This window comes from Nannospalax galili, unplaced genomic scaffold (assembly GCF_000622305.1).
Source record: "Nannospalax galili isolate Female #2095 unplaced genomic scaffold, S.galili_v1.0 scaffold676, whole genome shotgun sequence".
Taxonomy (NCBI): domain Eukaryota; kingdom Metazoa; phylum Chordata; class Mammalia; order Rodentia; family Spalacidae; genus Nannospalax; species Nannospalax galili.
The window spans coordinates 1,060,730-1,068,215 of NW_008337446.1; the positions used below are offsets into that span (position 1 = coordinate 1,060,730).

Here is a 7,486-nt window from a genome sequence, read left to right on the forward strand (position 1 = left end):
TTTAGCATTCTGCAGTTTGGTATTCCTCAGAGTTGACAAATTCCAAGTGAAAATCTTGATCACTTTTTAAAAACTATGTTTTATTCAATGCAAACTTATGAAGATATTCCCTTTTCACCTTAAACTGACAGGGAAATTATAATCTGTATTCAAACACCCAGAAAAATATTTGCTCCAGAATCACCTATACTGATATATGTGTAAAATAATAACAATGTATTTTGTTTATTCCATCTTTAGTCATATGTATAAAATAGAAAAGTAGGAGAAAATCTCTGCCTGATCTCATATTTGGGGAGAGAAGTTCTAACTACGCTTTATTACAAGTGGGAAAAATATCTGGGGGAGGGAGAAAGAGAAGGAAGAGGAAAGAAGGAAGAGAAGGAGGAGGGGGGAATAAGAGGAGGAGGAGGAGGAGGACGAGGACGAGGACGAGGACGAGGACGAGGACGAGGAGGAGGAAGAGGAAGGAACTGAACCCTTTAGCTTGGGCTCTGAATGTTCTTCAAGATATAAGCACATTTCATTGTGATCACCTTCGAACTCTGGGTTGAGTAGAAACAGCTAATTTGTCTATAAGTTTCCATGAAACACACAAAAGGATTAAAGCTGCCAGTTTGAAATAGGATCTGAAAGTGAGTGAAATTCTTGTACTGTTCATGGAGAAGAGGGCAGCTGGCCAGTGAGCCAGTCCGGAGCTGAATGTGGAGATAGGCAGCTCCAGAGGCTGGACCAGGGCACTGGGTGCCTAGTGCAAATGTCAAAGTCATAGAAAAGAAGCAGGACAAAGTGACCAGAAACAATAATCTTGTTTAGTAGGTGGAGCCTACAGGGCATCTGTGGGAATATGACTAGCTTATATACAGGGCAGGAAAGGCTGGAGGAGTGGTAGAGGGGACAGTTCTTAGCAGAGTGCCTGAGCATAAAGTCATTGTTAGGATTTGAATCTCAGTGTCTCACAGGCTCATGAACTCTTTTGAATGATTGCTCCCAGCTGGTTGGCACTATTTGGGGAGACTATGGAACCTTTAGGAGGTAGGGCCTACCTAGTTAAAGTAGGCCATTAGAGGTGGAGCTTTGCAGACGATACCTGGTCCCTGGCTTCAACCTTGCTCTCCACTTCCTGTTCCTGTGGGATCTTTGCCACAGGCTCCCACCACCATAATCTGAGCTGTTTCATCATGCCTTTCCACCATGAGGGACTAGCCCTGTACAACCTCCAACCCAAATAAACCTTTCCTCCCTTAAGTGGTTTCTGTCAGAAATGGTAGTCCCAGTGACTGAAAAGTAACTAATACAGTGTTAGTAGTTAATAAGTTAGCAGACCCCTGTTCCAAGTATCCTATGCATAGCTCTGGCCTGAGGATCGCAAGATTTTTGCAATATCTAAGTTTCAATCTTGGGCAGATAGTATAGTCAGAGATTTTAATATGAATTAGCTATAACATTTAAGAATATTTAATTCTGGGCTGGAGAGACAGATGACTCGGTGGTTAAGAATACTTGCTGCTCTTGCAGAGGACCTAGGTTTGGTTCCCAGCACCCATGTTGAGTGGCTCACAACTGCCTGTAACTCTAGTTCCAGAGGATCTGACATCCTCTTCTGGCCTCCTTAGGCATCTGCATGTGTACATGTGGCACACATACTTAGACACATACACACACAAAATAAAACAAAATATTTAAAATAAGCAAAATGCACATTAAAAAGAAAGAATATTTAATTCTGCTATAGAGTGTAAGAAAAATTGTTAGCCACAGAAACGAAATAGAACATATAAGTACTGAGCACATTAAAAAAAGATGGAGTGGGTGACCTCTCAAAAAAATTAAGCTTAGAATTACCATTTGACTCAATAACTCCAGTTAAGTACCTATCCCAGAGAACTGACAGATTCCACACAATAGCCATAAAGCAGCAACAACTGAAATATTCATCAACAAATGAATGAACAGAATAGTGATATGTACAGATAATGGGATATTATTCAGCCTTAAAAATGAATGAAATTCTGATATATGCTGCACTGTGGGTGAATCTTGGAAACACTATGGTAAGTAAAATAAGACAGACATAAGGTTTGTTGAATTCCCTATGATCAATCCAGGTGTTTATAACATTCCCAGTAAAAAGATGTGAAAACTGAAGGTCAGAACCCAACCAAAGTTCTCCAGCTGCTGGATATTTGTGTTGGTATCAAACCCACATCTGTCTGGTAGAAAAGATACAGCCCAGGTTCAAGGCAGGAGCATCCAGATAGTCCTTGTAAAAGGGACCTTGGTAATCTAAAAGAGAAGATAGACCGTGTTACCTTGTTAGCTGGAGGAGAGGTTCAAGAGTGTGCACAGTGGGGTGGGAGAGGTGGCTCAGAGGTTAACAGCACTTGCAGAGGACCTGGGTTCAGTTCTCAGCACCCACATGGCAACTCAAAACTGTTCTTAACTTCAGTTCCAGGGGATCTAATGTCCTCTTCTGGCCTCTCTGGACACTGCATGTATGTGATGCACTTACATACCTATAGGCAAAACACTTATACACATAAGTTTTTTTTCTGGTCTTTTTGAGACAGGGTCTCCCTGTAGCTCCGGCTGTCCTGGAACTCACCATGTAGATAGACCTTAATTTTTTTTAAAAAAAGAAAAGTGTGTACAGAGAGAACATACTACTTTGTGAGTCTAGAATAAATAAGTACAATGAAAACTGGAGTTGACTGGGTGCTAATTAGTTAGCCTCTAATAACTGGGATAAAGGGCAGGATGCAATTATTCACTGGGTAAAGCAATCCCCCTTTTGTTTGCCTCAGGGGGTAACCTCTGAGGATTGCTATGCTAATTCCAACCAAAAAGGTCAAGAACCTTTTTTTTTTTTTTTGCTAAAGAATATAGTATATTTTGCTATATCCTTTTGTAAACTAATTGTGGAGAGCCTGAATTACATTTCAAAAAAACTTTATGAATTATTATTATTAGTGTGTATACATGTACATGTGGAAGTCAGACAGTCCTCTCTTTCCACAGTTACATGTGTTCTGGGGTAGAATTCACATTGTCAAGTTTGTACTATAAGCACCTTTATCCACTGAGCTATTTTGCCAGTTGATTTTTGTTTTGTTTTGGAGATGGGATCTCACTATGTAGCCCTGGCTGGCCTGGAACTCACAGAAATTCACCTGCCTCTGCCTCCGAAGCACTGGCTTGATGGCATGCACTGCCACACCGGGCTTTTAGTTTTTAATTATTGTGTATATAGGGTGGTGGGGTGGTGGGGAAGGTTGTGCATGTGGGTGAAGGTGCCCTCAGAGTCCGGAAGGGGATGTCACATCCCCTGAAGCTGAGTTACAGGCAGTAATGAGCTGCCTCATGTGGGTGCTGGCAACCAAACTCTGGTCCTCTGCATGAACAGGATGTGCTCTTAACCACTGAGCCTTCTCTCCAGTTCCCAAGTCGTGTTTTAAAGTAAAAACTTGAGTTACATAGAAGATAAGGTCCTCTGGAGGAGAAATAAACCCTCTGGGGAGCAGCTCTGATGTTCAGGGTGGTCAAGGCAGTCCTGGTGGTGACGGTGGTGGGGTTCCAGAGCAGAAGAGGAGCTGTGGCTCAAGGGGGTCATCTAAGACTGGCCTTCCAGCAAGAAGCTTGTGGCTGTGTGGTGTCGTGTTTTTCATCTCTCCACCGAAGCATCTCTTTTTTTCCTTCCCCAGGTTGTTTGGCTGAGTGTCCTACCCGGCTCAGAAAGGCTGTTCATGGTGCGACTTCAGAACAGCACTGTTTCCATTTGGAATGTGTTGATCACTCACTCTCAGATAGCACCACAAGCATTCTGCCTTTGAATAAGATTGTTTATTCAAAGTGGGTATTTTTCATTTAGAAATGGTCTGTTCTTGGCCTCTCTTCCTTTTACCTACCTCAAAACTCTGATGGTTTGTGAAGAACTACGTGGCCTCTAAAGGCACTGGCAGGCTGGCTTATCATCTTATCATTTACTTATCATCTAGCTGGCACTGCCCCATGCCCAGTCAAGCACTGATGTGTTTGTAGTGAGGACTGAGCAATCACTACAAAAAAGCTCTCAAGGCCAGGATATGCAAGTGGAGAGCAGTCCAAACACCTGCATGGCAGAATGCACACTCCCATGCTGACTGGGTAGGCATGGGCTGTGTCCAGAACCCTCTGAAGAACTGGTGTATGGGCATCAATGGGTAATGACAACCTGGGGCTGGGGGAGCAAACAGGCAAGACCAAAGGTCTTTTCTTTCTGTCTTATACTTCGCAATTAAAGAAATAATGCCCTAAAAGCTGCACATTTTCTCAAAGACCTGCTGGGGATGGAATTCATCTGCATGCTGGGGAATGCACTAAACTATGCTCCGTCCACAGCCCTTCCATATTTTCTCTGATAGAGTAGATGTCAGGTCTTTTTATTATTTAAATTAAAGAAGACTTAGTAAACATACCTGAATTTGATTTCATATTCATTTCTTAGTAAACATTTCTGTCAATAATTTCGTTAGTCAAAAAGAAATCTTTCCTTATCACATGCTTCAATATTTGGTTTGGGAGCTGGACAGATGGCTCAGCAATGAAGAGTCCTCTTCCAGAGGACCCAGATTCACTTCCCAGCATCCACATCAGGGAGTTCACATCTGCCTTCAACTTCAGCTCCAGGGAATCTGGCTTCTGTGGGCACTTTGCATGCATGTGGTCAAACAAGCTAAACACACACACATAAATAAAAATAAATAAATGTTAAAAAATTGGTTTCAAACAGAGAACACTTCCAGATCCTTTGCAAAATGATTTAAACATTTTGTCATCTTAAAAATGTTAATGATGACATTACTCTCCTTGGTTTTACAGAAACTAAAGGAACAAAGCAAAGAATCTGTTTAAGATGATAGAGTGAGGGCCTCACCTAGGTCAACTGCATCTAGGTCAGCTCGCTGTCTGTGGCATAGATTTTCACAGAGCCTTTGCATCATCTTGCCTCCCTTGTAGTTTCAGACAATTGCTTGTCTATTTTTAGCAGGCACAACCCACTGGGGGGAAAAGAGATGTTAACAAATAAAAGAAAAAGAATGTAAGGCAGAAGGACAGAATGAATGTCAGAGGTGAGATAACAGGGTAGCTTTTTATTTTATTGTATTGTATTTTATTTATTTTTTGATTCCTAAGAGAAGTCAAGGGCATCCCCCCCTCCCCCGGATAACATTTAAGTGGACCAAATACACTTTATTCATGGCAACCTTTTTTTCTTCCATTTCCCTAATCCTGTCTCTCTTGGCTCTCCCTGACATTTGAACTATTCTTCTGTAAGGATGTTTACTAGATCCTGCTGTGTAGTAGCACACATTGGCAGTCATACTGATTAACTCACTAGATCGGAGACTCTAAAGACACTGGCAGTGATTTGGACAAATTTATTTTGGTCATGGAGTGTAGCATGTTCTCTGAGTGAATGAACAGATGAAGAAGAAAATATGCACAGTGAGAGTGACCAAGAAAACACTGAGTCTGAGTCTATCTTTAGCTACTCTTGGAGAACGATTTGTTCTCCAAACTTATTTTTCTTAAGATATGGCAGCCCAGGCTAGCCTCCAACTCTCCATCCTCCTGCCTCTCTGCCTCTGGTGTGCTGAGAGTAGTCATATACCACCACCCACACCTGGCAAAGCCCCCTGACTTTTCTTCAGAATGTTTGAGGCATCAGTGCTTGACCCAAATAAATAAAACCTATGAGCTTGGCTCTGAGTCTACATTCTAGAGGAGGGACGGAGAGGGAGTAGGTATGGCATTTTAGTGTGCTGACTTTGGGGAAGATGACATGGGAAGGGTAATGAAGCATGGGTTTGAGGTTGAGGTTGATAAGGACTCACCTTTTCAGCATCATACAGGATTAGAACTGCACCAGACCAGAAACTGTCCTTGCATAAACTCTTCATTTTCTGGAGAAAGAAATTTTGGCTAAAGGAGAGTGAGTGTCTTGCCCAAGACCAGTATGTTAAATGGTGGTATAGCTTTGATGGAATAATTTTTATATAAAATAGTAAGTGAAACAATGCATTAAAACCTTGCCACAGTGCACCAGGCTGGAAACCTAGCTTTTAAAATCATTAATACATGTTATAGTACCACCCACAGAAGATAAAGGAGGACGATAAACTGATCTGACAAAGCACTAAAACAAAAGAAAAAAAATGGTGGCACATGCATGTAATTCCAGAACTTGGGGAGTGGAAGGATTGTTAGTGGAGTTGTCAATGCCTGGGCTCCAGCAGTTCCCACAAAGCAGACTCAGCACCCCCAATGTAGCAATGAGAAGACAACAGTGAGAATGGGGGGAAAAGTGTATTCAGTGTGACCACACTAGGAAAATGAACAAGGGAAAGGTCCAGTGCCCCCCACAAGTCTGTCTTTGGGGTACTAATGAAGTTTAGGTTTAAACAGAGGACAAGAGATACCCATAATTAAGCAGTCCTGATCAAGGTGTGGTCTCTTTCATCACTGTCTTGGCTTCAAGTCTCTCCTGCAAGGTGGAGAGAGCTGCAGGAAATCTCTTCCTGAGAGGCAAGTTCTTCCACTGGCTGGCACCAAGGCGCTTTGACTTTTCCCTTCTGCCAACTTGAGATTCTAGGGAAATCTGAATTCTCTGGAATCCATTGTTTCAATTGTCTGACAGCACTGTGTCTCTCTTTAAAATATCTTCACTCTTGCCAGGGCAGTTGCAGCAGAAGGATCAAGAATTCAAGGTCAGCCTATTTACACAGCAAGTTTGAGGCCAGCCTGGGCTATATGAGACCTTATCTCAAAAAGAAAACCCAAAGCCCTGTTTAGGCCATGTTTTTGAGGTTTTTGTTGATGTTGTGTGATGTTAAAGACTTTCTTCCACCTTTGAACCTTGTCTTGATGGGCAGAGGTGGGCAGGAAGTAAAGGCTTGTATTTTTCAACTCAGTGTATCAGTGTTGCCTAAGAACACACTTAGAAACAGACTTTTCTGCTTTGAGCATGAATTGGCCTCTAGTTCATCCCATTGTTTCCTGAGAGCACAAATAGGTCTAGGTAAAATATTGGTGCCTAGAGACTGGGGAGATAGCTCAGTGGTTAAGAGTGGAGGACCTGGGTTCGATTTCCAGCAGCCACATGGTGGCTAACAATGGTCTATAACTCCAGTTCCAGGGAAATCTGGTGCCCTCTTCTGACATTCTTGACAGGAATTGCACCACATGGGTGCACCTATTTACATGCACACAACACACTCATACATATAAAATAAAAAAATAATTAATGGACTGGAGAGATGGCTCAGCAGTTAAGAGCACTGACTGCTCTTGCAGAGGACCTGGGTTTGATTCCCAGCACCCACATGGAGGCTACAAACAGTCCTTAACTCCAGTTCCAGGGAATCCGAAGTCCTCTTCTGACCTCCTTGGCACTGCGCAACATGGGTGCACTCACATACACGCAGGCAATACACTCATACACATAAAA

The 7,486-nt window shown here is 42.5% G+C and overlaps 1 pseudogene; it reads right to left on the reverse strand.

Annotated features, from left to right (window-relative positions):
- The window catches only part of LOC103733718, a 66,977-nt pseudogene that overhangs the window by 56,381 nt on the left and 3,110 nt on the right, over positions 1 to 7,486 (reverse strand).